The sequence below is a fragment of the Lipotes vexillifer genome, unplaced genomic scaffold, assembly GCF_000442215.2.
Source record: "Lipotes vexillifer unplaced genomic scaffold, Lipotes_vexillifer_v1.1 scaffold1567, whole genome shotgun sequence".
Taxonomy (NCBI): domain Eukaryota; kingdom Metazoa; phylum Chordata; class Mammalia; order Artiodactyla; family Lipotidae; genus Lipotes; species Lipotes vexillifer.
The window spans coordinates 25,815-39,021 of record NW_006787589.1 but is presented as its reverse complement, the minus strand read 5'-3'; positions in this window follow the sequence as shown (position 1 = coordinate 39,021).

The window sequence follows — 13,207 nt, the reverse complement described above, 5'->3', positions numbered from 1 at the left end:
CCTGCTGAGGCAGGAGCTCTCTGATGCCTTTCTAAGGTCCCAACGAGTAGACAGCCCATACCCAGTCTATACCCAACCCACAATTGCCTGGGTCATCCAGCTGGGCCAATAAGGAAGTAGAGAGAAAACTAACCCGAACTGAGTGCTCACTGGGTGCCCAGAGCTCGACACGGGTGCTCTCATTTCATTCTTGTTGTAGAATCTCCTTTGAGGTTTTATTATTCTCCCCACTTTCCAGATGAATACGCTGCGGTTCAGAGACATTACATCATCTGCTAAACATCATACAGCCCAGGAAGGCATGAGCTGGTATCAGAACCCATAGCTTCCTGGCCCGAAATACGGAAGTGTTTCCTCAATTCTCAGGTCCTGTGAAGCCTACGATGAAGTGCAGGGAGATTCATCTCCTCCAGATCTTGGTGGACTAATTTCATACCTTTTCTCAAGAATCTAGCTGTCAGGCCTAGCACACTCCTCCCACTCATCTCTGCAGTTCTCCAGACTTCTACATCTGACAAAATCAGCCTCTCCATGGTCCCTGGGAACAGATGTCTTATGACAAAAATGATCTGAACCTCAGGAACAAGGAGGATGGATCGCTAGCTCTGGAGAGAGGGACCCTAGATGTTTTGAAGGATCAACAGCAGCTCCTTCTAATGCTTGAAAAATGGAAGAGACAGCAAGGCTGGTGGTACCATCCTGGGCTAGAGCTGGGAGGCCTGTGTGACTGGGGCCGAGCCACCTCTCTGGAGTGTGTACCTCCCAGAAGTGTCAGGAGATACAGAGATGATAGAACTGGTCCAGTGGAGAGGGAGGCATCAATGATGTAGGAGAGACAGAATCTGGGAGAAAATCAGAGGCCTGGGATCCTGTAATAGAAGCTTAGGCTTTGGTAGAGGAAAGGACACTTCTACCTTTGCGACAGGAAAGAAGGGAGAGAAAGGTCATGGGTACAGGTGGGTGGGTATCCTTGGTGAAGGGAAGAAGGTAGAGTTCCATCAGCTTTTGAAGGACATATGAGCCAAGGTCACCAGTGGGGTATGGAGTCAGAGAGGGGCAGAAAGGGAGTAGTGGTTTGAAGAGAGACAAGAAGGTATGAGACGTTGTTCTGGAGGCTAGGTAAACCACCACCCCTAGGAAGCCTGGTGGTGGGGGGTGGTGAACGCCTATTTACCTGCAACAGATGACCCCGACTTTAAAGGAGGACCTGTCAGCATGGCTCAGCTGTTAGAGTGCAGGCATCAAGGTGGCAGACAGTTGGGTTTAACTAGCCAGACGACTGTAATGCACAGAGCGTGAGGCAAGGAAGACGGGGTGTTTAGAAAGTTGTAAGAGTGGACCGTGTGTCCTAAATTGGCTAAAGAGGGAAGTGAGTCATGACTGAGAGTGAGATACAGGAGACGGTCAGTAGATTGGAGAATGGCTGGAGCTGAAGGATTGTTGGGATAGGAGCACCAAGGTAGGTGAGTGGCAAGGAGAAGAGGCAGTGGTCAGAGATTGGAGGTGTCCAAGGTGGTGCACTTATTGGTGAGAAGGTCAAAGAAATGACCATGTAGGTAGAATGGAGAAGCATGTCTTCATTGGAGGTGTGGAAGTGAGGAGTCTGCAGAACTGAGAGCCCAAGGTACTGGATGGCTCTATTTTTTTAACTCTTAGCTTTGTTTTTCGTTTTTTCTGCCACATCACGAGGCATGCGGGATCTTAACTCCCTGACCAGGAATCAAACCTGTGCCCCCTGCAGTGGAAGCACAGAGTCCTAACCACTGGACCACCAGGGAAGTCCCCTGGATGGCTCATCCATGAGGTTATTCAAGTTGCCAAGAATAACAACAGGAACAATAATAGGAAAAAAGATAAACCGACTGCTAGAGCCTTCACTGAGGAGGAGGCAGATGACAGCAACAAAGAGGTAGACATGACTCTAAAAGAGGCAGGAGGAGAAATGGAAGCAGTGATGGGGAACGAGAACAATTCTCCAGTTCCATGAAGGAGGGGGCCAGCCTCCCCTGTGGCCTCCTCATGAGAAGACTGCAGGGGAAGTGGTGTCATTAGGTTTCAGTTAGGATAAGAGACGAGGTTCATCAGCTGCTTACTGATGGACCACACGTGCTTCCAGAAAGATTGAGGAGGTGAAGAGTGTGGGAAACAGCCCTTGCTCTCCCTAACACAACTTGCACGTACTTTCAGGTTGGTGGTGGGGCAGGGCTAAGGCAGGAGGGAAGGCTGGGTCTTCTCCATTCTGGTGCTTGTGGGAGTCCACAGAGGAGCTGGCTGTCTTGTGTTGCTTGTTGTCTCAGATTCTTTGGAGCTCGCTGGCTTCTCCTCTCAGGGGCTGCCAACTCCCTGTGACCCCACACCCCTGACATCTCTGTTCTAGCCAGATAGAGGTGGTGGTCTCTGCCTGTTGACTTAACCCCAACCACCCTGGCAAGATGCTGGGTGATTGAGCATCCAGATATGCATCCATTGGCCAAATGTCTAAGCCAGATGTCCCCTCTTACTTGCACACCTTTGGCCAGTGTTCCAACTTTATCAGTGGGATTCAGAAGGTAGGGAGGAAAGCAGGAAACACCACCATTGCCTAGTCCCTCTGGGTCCTAGCCCCTCACAGACTATACAACAGGCATATTGGAGAATTGCAGCAAAGGCTCCTTTGTCACTCAGATATAATGGCAGCTCTGGGGCCTCAGCCATTCAGTAGATTCTGCTGCTCTCTGCACACCCCACGTTCCCCTCCCCAGGCAAAAATAAGCTGCCTGAGCTGCTTAATCATGGGCAGTAGGGAACCTTACTTATTGGTCAGGTTCTTGCCGGGACACCAACCCCTGCTTCATTCGTCTGGCTGTGGGGGCTCCAGCTGTAATTTATAAGCCCTAAGGACTGTGTAGAAAGAGCTGCCTGGGCACAGAGAGTCCCATACAGGATTAACTGCAAGAGGAACACACCAAGACACACTGTAATAAAAATGAGAAAAATTAAAGACAAAGAGAGAATACTAAAAACAGCAAGGGAAAAGCAACAAATAACATAGAAGGGAACTCCCGTAAGGCTATCAGCTGATTTTTCAGCAGAAACTCTGCAGGCCAAAAGAGAATGCCATGATATATTTAAAATAATGAAAGAAAAAAGCCTACAGCCAAGAATACTCTACTCAGCAAGGCTCTCAGTCAGATTTGATGGAGAAATCATAAGCTTTACAGACAAGCAGAAGCTAAAAGAATTCAGCACCACCAAGCCAGGTTTCCAACAAATGTTGAAGGAACTTCTCTAGGCAAAAAAGAAAAGGCCACATTAGAAACAAGAAGATTACAAAATAGAAAAGCTTACCAGTAAAGACAAACATACAGTAAAGATAGGAAATCATTCAAAACAAAGCTAGCAGGGAGATTAAAAGACAAAAGTAGTAAAATCATTTGTATCCACAATAAGCAGTTAAGGGATACACAAAACAGTGAGTTGTAAAATATATCAAAAACAGTAATCAGGGCTTCCCTGGTGGCGCAGTGGTTGAGAGTCCACCTGCCGATGCAGGGGACACGGGTTCGTGCCCCGGTCCGGGAAGATCCCACATGCTGCGGAGCGGCTGGGCCCGTGAGCCATGGCCGCTGAGCCTGCGCATCCAGAGCCTGTGCTCCACAACGGGAGAGGCCACAACAGTAAGAGGCCCGCGTACCGCAAAAAAAAAAAAAAACAGTAATCATGAGGGGAAGGTAGTACAAAAGCAGGGTATTTAAAATGCATTTGAAATTAAGAGGTCAGCAACTTAAAACAATCATGTATATATAGAGACTACTACACAGAAACCTCATGGTAACTGCAAACCCCAAACCTATAATAGATAGACACACAGAAAAGAAAAAGGAAGCCAAACATCACACTAAAGAAACTCATCAAATCACACGAGAGGAGAACAAAAAAAAAAGGCCTACAAAAACAAATCAAAAACAATTAACAAAATGGCAATAAGAACATATATATTGATAATTACCTTAAATAAACAGACTAAATGCTCCAACCAAAAGACACAGACTGGTTAAATGGATACAAAACAAAGACTCATACATATGCTGCCTACAAGAGACTCACTTCAGATCTAGAGATACACACGGACTGAAAGTGAGGGGATGGAAAAAGGTATTTTACAAAAATGGAAATCAAAAGAAAGCCAAAGTAGCAATACTTGTATCAGACAAAACAGACTTTAAAATAAAGACTGTTACAAGAGACAAAGGACACTACATAATGATCACAGGATCAATCCAAAAAGAAGCTATAACAATTGTAAATATATATGCTCCCAACATAGGAGCACCTCAATATATAAGGCAAATATTAACAGACATAAGAGGAGAAACACACTAATAGTAGGGGTCTTTAAAACCCCACTTACATGAAGGGACAGCTCAATGGACAGATCATCCACACAGAAAATCAATAAGGAAACATAGGCCTTAAATGACACATTAGACCAAATGGACTTAATTGATTTTTATAGAGCATTCCATCTGAAAGCAGCAGAATACACATTCTTTTCAAGTGCACATGAAACATTCTCCAGGATAGAGAACATGCTGTGTCACAAAACAAGCCTTTGTAAATTTAAGAAAACTGAAATCATATCAAGCATCTTTTCCAACCACAACACTATGAGGCTAGCAATCAACTGCGAGAAAAAACTGCAGAAAGCACAAATACGTGGAGGCTAAACAATATGCTACTGAACAACCAATGGATCACTGAACAAATCAGAAAGGAAATCAAGAAAATATCTAAAGACAAATGGAAATGAAAACATGATGATCTAAAACCTATGGGACACAGCAAAAGCAGTTCTAAGAGAAAAATTTATAGCAATACAAGCTTACCTCAGGAAAAAAAGAAAAATCTCAAACAACCTAACCCTACACCCTAAGCAACTAGAGAAAGAACAAACAAAGCCCAAAGTTAGTAGAAGAAAAGAAATCATAAAGATCAGACCAGGAATAAATGAAATAGACACTAAAAAAATAGAAAAGATAAATGAAATAATGTGGTTCTTTGAAAAGATAAACAAAATTGATAAACCTAGCCAAACTCACCCAGAAAAAAAAGGGAGAGGGCCCAAATCAATAAAATCAGAAATGAAAAAGAAGTTACAACCAACACCACAGAAATACAAAGATCATACGAGACTACTATGAGCAACTATATGCCAATAAAATGGACAACCTAGAAGAAATGGACAAATTTTTAGAAAGGTACAATCTTCTAAGACTGAACCAGGAAGAAATAGAAAATATGAACAGACCAATTACCATACTGAAATTGAATCAGAAATTTAAAAATTCCAAACAAACGAAGGTCCAGGACCAGATGGCTTTACAGGTAAATTCTAACGAACATTTAGAGAAGAGTTAGTGCCCTAATAGAGTTAATATCCTTCTGAAACTATTCCAAAAATTGCAAAGGAAGGAACATTTCTAAGCTCATTCTATCAGGCCACCATTACCCTGATACCAAAACCAGACAACAGTATCACACAAAAAAATTACAGGCCAGTATCACTGATGAACATAGATGCAAAAGTCCTCAACCAAATACTAGCAAACTAAATCAACAATATATTTAAAGGATCATACACCATGATCAAGTGGGATTTATCCCAGGGATGCAAGGAGTTTTCAATATCCACAAATCGATAAATATGATACTCCACATTAACAAATTGAAGAATAAAAAACATATGATCCTCTCAATAAATGTAGAAAAAGCTTTTGATAAAATTCGACATCCATTTATGATAAAAATTCTTCAAAAAGTGGGCAGAGAGGGACTTTCCTGGTGGCACAGTGGTTAAGAATCCGCCTGCCAATGCAGGGGACACAGGTTTGATCCCTGGTCCAGTAAGATCCCACATGCCATGGAGCAACAAACCCCACGTGACACAACTACTGAAGCCAATGCACCCTAGAGCCCGTGAGCCACAACTACTGTGCCTGCATGCTGCAACTACTGAAGCCCGCGTGCCTAGAACCTGTGCTCCGCAACAAAAGAAGCCACTGCAATGAGAAGCCCATGCACTGCAACGAAGAGTAGCCCCTGCACACTGCAACTAGAGAACGTCCACACGCAGCAATGAAGACTAAATGCAGCCAAAAAAAAACCAAAACAGTCGGCATAGAGAGAACATACCTCAACATAAATAAAGGCCATATATGACAAACCCACAGCTAACATCATACTTAGCGGTGAAAAGCTGAAAGCATTCCCTCTAAGATCAGGAACAAGATAAGGATGCTCACTCTCACCACTTTTATTCAACATAGTTTTGTAAGTCCTAGCCACAGCAATCAGAGAAGGAAACAGAAGGAATCCAAATTGGAAAAGAAGAAGTAAAACTGACACTGTTGGCAGATGACATGATCTTATACATAGAAAATACTAGAGATGCTGCCAGAAAACTAGTAGAGCTAATCAATGAATTCTGTAAAATTACGATACAAAATAAATATACAGAAATCTGTTGCATTTCTATACACTAACAATGAGAATTCAGAAAAACACACAGAAGGTGAAGGAGCAAGATAAAAACCCACCAGACCTAACAAATGAAGAGGAAATAGGCAGTATACCTGAAAAAGAATTCAGAATAATGATAGTAAAGATGATCCAAAATCTCGGAAATAGAATAGACAAAATGCAAGAAACATTTAACAAGGACCTAGAAGAACTAAAGATGAAACAAAAAATGATAAACAACACAATAAATGAAATCAAAAATACTCTAGATGAGATCAATAGCAGAATAACTGAGGCAGAAGAACGGATAAGTGACCTGGAAGATAAAACAGTGGAAATAACTACTGCAGAGCAGAATAAAGAAAAAAGAACGACAAGAAATGAGGACAGTCTCAGAGACCTCTGGGACAACATTAAACGCACCAACATTCGAATTATAGGGGTTCCAGAAGAAGAAGAGAAAAAGAAAGGGACTGAGAAAATATTTGAAGAGATTATAGTTGAAAACTTCCCTAATATGGGAAAGGAAATAGCTAATCAAGTCCAGGAAGCACAGAGAGTCCCATACAGGATGAATCCAAGGAGAAATACGCCAAGACACATATTAATCAAACTGTCAAAAACTAAATACAAAGAAAACATATTAAAAGCAGCAAGGGAAAAACAACAAATAACACACAAGGGAATCCCCATAAGGTTAACAGCTGATCTCTCAGCAGAAGCTCTGCAAGCCGGAAGGGACTGGCAGGACATATTGAAAGTGATGAAGGAGAAACACCTGCAACCAAGATCACTCTACCCAGCAAGGATCTCATTCAGATTTGATGGAGAAATTACAACCTTTACAGACAAGCAAAAGCTGAGAGAGTTCAGTACCACCAAACCAGCTCTACAACAACTGCTAAAGGAACTTCTCTAGGCAAGAAACACAAGAGAAGGAAAAGACCTACAATAACGAACCCAAAACAATTAAGAAAATGGGAATAGGAACATACATATCAATAATTACCTGAAATGTAAATGGACAAAATGCTCCCACCAAAAGACACAGATTGCCTGAATGGATACAAAAACAAGACCCATATATTTGTTGTCTACAAGAGACCCACTTCAGACCTAGAGACACATACAGACTGAAAGTGAGGGGATGGAAAAAGATAGTTCATGCAAATGGAAACCAAAAGAAAGCTGGAGTAGCAATTCTCATATCGGACAAAATAGACTTTAAAATAAAGACTATTACAAGAGACAAAGAAGGACACTACATAATGATCAAGGGATCGATCCAAGAAGAAGATATAACAATTGTAAATATTTATGCACCCAACATAGGAGCACCTCAATACATAAAGCAAATACTAACAGCCATAAAAAGGGAAATTGACAGTAACACATTCATAGTAGGGGGCTTTAACACCCCACTTTCACCAATGGACAGATCATCCAAAATGAAAATAAATAAGGAAACACAAGCTTTAAATGATACATTAAACAAGATGGACTTAATTGATATTTATAGGACATTCCATCCAAAAACAACAAAATACACATTTTTCTCAAGTGCGCATGGAATATTCTCCAGAATAGATCATATCTTGGGTCACAAATCAAGTCTTCGTAAATTTAAGAAAATTGAAATTGTATCAAGTATCTTTTCCAGCCACAACGCCATGAGACTAGATTTCAAATACAGGAAAAAAAACTGTAAAAATTACAAACACATGGAGGCTAAACAATACACTACTAAATAAGCAAGACATCACTGAAGAAATCAAAGAGGAAATCAAAAAATACCTAGAAACAAATGAGAATCGAGACACGACGACCCAAAATCTATGGGATGCAGCAAAAGCAGTTCTAAGAGGGAAGTTTATAGCAATACAGTCCTACCTTAAGAAACAGGAAACATCTCGAATAAACAACCTAACCTTGCACCTAAAGCAATTAGAGAAAGAAGAACAAAAAAACCCCAAAGTTAGCAGAAGGAAAGAAACCATAAAAATCAGATCAGAAGTAAATGAAGAAGAAATGAAGGAAATGATAGCAATGATCAATAAAACTAAAAGCTGGGTCTTTGAGAAGATAAACAAAATTGATAAACCATTAGCCAGACTCATCAAGAAAAAAAGGGAGAAGACTCAAACCAACAGAACTAGAAATGAAAAAGGAGAAGTAACAACTGACACTGCAGAAACACAAAAGATCATGAGAGATTACTTACAAGAAACTCTATGCCAATAAAATGGAAAACCTGGAAGAAATGGACAAATTCTTAGAAATGAACAACCTTCCAAGACTGAATCAGGAAGAAATAGAAAATATGAACAGACAAATCACAAGCACTGAAGTTGAAACTGTGATTAAAAATCTTCCAACAAACAAAAGCCCAGGACCATATGGCTTCACAGGCTAATTCTATCAAACATTTAGAGAAGAGCTAACACCTATCCTCCTCAAACTCTTCCAAAATATAGCAGAGGGAGGAACACTCCCAAACTCATTCTACGAGGCCACCATCACCTTGATACCAAAACCAGACAAATGCATCACAAAGAAAGAAAACTACAGGCAAACATTACTGATGAACATAGATGCAAAAATCCTCAACAAAATACTAGCAAACAGAATCCAACAGCACATTAACCAGATCATACACCACGATCAAGTGGGGTTTATTCCAGGAATGCAATGATTCTTCAATATATGCAAATCAATCAACGTGATACACAATATTAACAAATTGAAGGAGAAAAACAATATGATCATCTCAACAGATGCAGAGAAAGCTTTTGACAAAATTCAACACCCATTTATGATAAAAACCCTGTAGAAAGTAGGCATAGAGGGAACTTTCCTCAACATAATAAAGGCCATAAATGACAAACCCACAGCCAACATTGTCCTCAATGGTGAAAAACTGAAAGCATTTCCACTAAGATCAGGAACAAGAAAAGGTTGCCCATTCTCACCACTCTTGTTTAACATAGTTTTGCAAGTTTTAGCCACAGCAATCAGAGAAGAAAAGGAAATAAAAGGAATCCAAATCGGAAAAGAAGAAGTAAAGCTGTCACTGTTTGCAGATGACATGCTACTATACATAGAGAATCCTAAAGATGCTACCAGAAAACTACCAGAGCTAATCAATGAATTTGGTAAAGTAGCAGGATACAAAATTAATGCACAGAAATCTCTGGCATTCCTATATACTAGTGATGAAAAATCTGAAAGTGAAATCAAGAAAACACTCCCATTTACCATCGCAACAAAAAGAATAAAATATCTAGGAATAAACCTACCTAAGGAGACAAAAGACCTGTATGCAGAAAATTATAAGACACTGATGAAAGAAATTAAAGATGATACAAATAGATGGAGTGATATACCATGTTCTTGGATTGGAAGAATCAACATTGTGAAAATGACTCTACTACCCAAAGCAATCTACAGATTCAATGCAATCCCTATCAAACTTCCACTGGCATTTTTCACAGAACTAGAACAAAAAATTTCACAATCTGTATGGAAACACAAAAGACCCCGAATAGCCAAAGCAATCTTGAGAACGAAAAACAGAGCTGGAGGAATCAGGCTCCTGACTTCAGACTATACTACAAAGCTACAGTAATCAAGGCAGTATGGTACTGGCACAAAAACAGAAATATCATAAATAAATATCATAAATGGGTGTTGATCAATGGAACAGGATAGAAAGCCCAGAGATAAACCCACGCACATATGGTCACCTTATCTTTGATAAAGGAGGCAGGAATGTACAGTGGAGAAAGGACAGCCTCTTCAATAAGTGGTGCTGGGAAAACTGGACAGGTACATGTAAAAGTATGAGATTATTCACTCCCTAACACCATACACAAAAATAAGCTCAAAATGGATTAAAGACCTAAATGTAAGGCCAGAAACTATCAAACTCTTAGAGGAAAACATAGGCAGAACACTCTTTGACATAAATCACAGCAAGATCCTTTTTGACCCACCTCCTAGAGAAATGGAAATAAAAACAAAAATAAACAAATGGGACCTAATGAAACTTCAAAGCTTTTGCACAGCAAAGGAAACCTTAAACAAGACCAAGAGACAACGCTCACGAATGGGAGAAAATATTTGCAAATGAAGCAACTGACAAAGGATTAATCTCCAAAATTTACAAGCAGCTCATGCAGCTCAATAACAAAAAAACAAACAACCCAATCCAAAAATGGGCAGAAGACCTAAATAGACATTTCTCCAAAGAAGATATACAGACTGCCAACAAACACATGAAAGAATGCTCAACATCATTAATCATTAGAGAAATGCAAATCAAAACTACAATGAGATATCATCTCACACCAGTCAGAATGGCCATCATCAAAAAATCTAGAAACAATAAATGCTGGAGAGGGTGTGGAGAAAAGGGAACACTCTTGCACTGCTGGTGGGAATGTGAATTGGTTCAGCCACTATGGAGAACAGTATGGAGGTTCCTTAAAAAACTACAAATAGAACTACCATATGACCCAGCAATCCCACTACTAGGTATATACCCTGAGGAAACCAGAATTCAGAAAGAGTCATGTACCAAAATGTTCATTGCAGCTCTATTTACAATAGCCCGGAGATGGAAACAACCTAAGTGTCCATCATTGGATGAATGGATAAAGAAGATGTGGTATGTATATACAATGGAATATTACTCAACCATAAAAAGAAACGAAATTGAGCTATTTGTAATGAGGTGGATAGACCTAGAATCTGTCATACAGAGTGAAGTAAGTCAGAAAGAGAGCGACAAATACCATATGCTAACACATATATATGGAATTTAAGGGAAAAAATGTCATGAAGAACCTAGGGGTAAGACAGGAATAAAGACACAGAGCTACTAGATAATGGACTTGAGGATATGGGGAGGGGGAAGGGTAAGCTGTGACAAAGCGAGAGAGAGGCATGGACATATATAGCTACCAAACGTAAGGTAGATAGCTAGTGGGAAGCAGCCGCATAGCATAGGGAGATCAGCTCGGTGCTTTGTGACTGCCTGGAGGGGCTGGATAGGGAGGGTGGGAGGGCGGGAGACGCAAGAGGTAAGAGATATGGGAACATATGTATATATATAACTGATTCATTTTGTTGTAAAGCAGAAACTAACACACCATTGTAAAGCAATTATACTCCAATAAAGATGTTAAAAAAAAAAGAAGATAACATGCAAAAACAAAGATATTATAGAATTAAGATTATGGAGGACTTTTTAAAATCACCTAAAAGATTAAATTGTGTTTTATATTCAATTTAAATACTTTTACATCATTTTTGCATTACCAAAGTAAAAAAAACAAGGAAAAGCTTATTTTAGAAATTTTGGAATATGCAGAAAAGTAGAAACAAAATTTTTTAAATCTGTAAACCCATGACCCATAGAGAATCACTTAGTGACATATTAGTTTATTTTTTTACTTAATATATCTTGAACATTTTCTTGTCATTAAATGTTCTTAAAAGCATGATTTTTAGATCTTATATTCCATTGTATGTGTATACTATATATAAATTATAAAAATCATTCCCTATTGTTAAGCATTGGCTTGTTTCCAAGTTTTTCTGCTGCAAACAAAGTTTGGTGAACATTTCTCTATGTACATTTTTTACCACATTTTGATTTTTCTTAGAATGGATTCCTTGAAGTTGGGTTACTAGGTCAAAAGTTAGACACATTTTTTACATTTAACACTAGCAAATTTACATACTCCAAGGAGTGTACAAGAGTCTTTTTTTTCATGCAACTTAGTTACCTTTGGATATATATTTTTTTTAATTCAGTTTTTTTTGGTCAATTTCATAGATGGAAGATTGTATCTTATTATAGTTTTAATTTGTATTCCTTTCTACCAAACATTTCTTTTTCCAAATTCTAATAGTGATTTGTATTTCTTTTGTGAATTAACTATCCACATCTATTTCCCTACCATTTTGGGGGATTTTTACTATTTTAATTATTGATTAAAACTTAAAAAAATATTTATATTAAAGCTTTTTATAAAGTGAGTTTATTATCCCATGACTTATGTGATTGCTACAGATATTTTCCCCAATTTATTGCTTCCTTTTTTTAACTGAAATTTTTAGTTTGAGATACTTGTAGATTCACACGTAGTTGTCAGAAATAATGCAGAGAAATTCTGCACACTCTTCACCAGTTCCCCCAATGGTAACATCTTGCAAAATTATAGTAAAATATCATAACCAGGATATTAACATTGATACGGTCAATATGCAGAACATTTCTATCACCACAAAGATCCTTCACGTTGCCTGTTTTATAGTCATGCTTTCCTCCTGCCCCCAAACCCTCAACCCCTGACAACCATGATTGTGTTCTCCATTTCTATAATTTCATCTTTTAGGAATTTTGTATAAGTGGAATCATACAATATGTAAATGTTTGGGATTGTCTAATTTAACTCAGCATAATTCTCTGTAGACTCATCCCAGTTGTTGTATCAATAGCTCCCTCCTTTTCATTGCTGAGTAGTATTTCACGATACAGATGTACCAGAGCTTAACCATTCCACCCATTCTAGGACATGTGGGTAGTTTCTAGTTTTTGGCTATTATGATAAAACTGTATAAGAATTCCTGTATAGGTTTCTATGTAAACATAAGTCTTCATTTCTCTGGGATAAATACCCAGGAGTGCAATAACTAGATTGTA